The following is a 745-nucleotide window of genomic DNA, read 5'->3' as shown; positions in this document are numbered from 1 at the left end:
TATATATATATACATATATATATATATGTGGGCGTGTGTGTGTATGTATATATATATATGTGCACATGTATATGTTTACAACTCTATACATTATTTATACATTTATATATAAATACACACACACACACACACACACGCACATCATATGTGAGTGAGTGCGTGTGTAAATTGTCTATATAAATCGAAAGAGAGAGAGAGATTTCCCGAATGTGCTATGTAAAATATATTCTAAGAAATTCTCTCTTTGTCATTCTATCATCTCAAATTCCACAGAGCCGCCCCCGGCCAAAAGCAATTCCATTTTCTCTGCACGGCCATTTGAATCAATAATTGAAATTAGTAAAGAAATAGCAGAACAGTTTTAAATAATCTTTAGATTCCCTTCAGTTTCAGGCAAGATTCTCGTATATCAATGAAGATTAGGAGCACTGCTAGCACTCTATCTTTTGCTATTTTTTGTGATTAAGAAAGTAGCTTTGCTATCACGTGGTTCCAGGTTCAGTTACAATGCGCAGCACCTTGAGCAAATAGCTTCCACTATATCGTTTTTGGGTCGATGCGAGACATGCGAGTGAAATTGGGTTGATGGAAACTGTGCAGAAACATGTAAGACGCACTGTTTACGTATATATTTATGAGTGTAGTGTGTATGTGTGTATATATACATGTATATATATGCATATATATATATATATGTGTGTGCATGTATGTATATATATATATATATATATATATATATATATAT

The 745-nt window shown here is 32.6% G+C and overlaps 1 protein-coding gene across 1 annotated transcript in view; it reads right to left on the bottom strand.

Moving 5' to 3' along the window:
• LOC106879050 (uncharacterized) overlaps nt 1-745 on the bottom strand; it is a 130527-nt gene that overhangs the window by 26836 nt on the left and 102946 nt on the right. The window lies entirely within an intron of this gene.

Source organism: Octopus bimaculoides, chromosome 12 (assembly GCF_001194135.2).
Source record: "Octopus bimaculoides isolate UCB-OBI-ISO-001 chromosome 12, ASM119413v2, whole genome shotgun sequence".
Lineage (NCBI taxonomy): Eukaryota > Metazoa > Mollusca > Cephalopoda > Octopoda > Octopodidae > Octopus > Octopus bimaculoides.
This window is presented reverse-complemented; position numbering and strand designations above follow the sequence as displayed.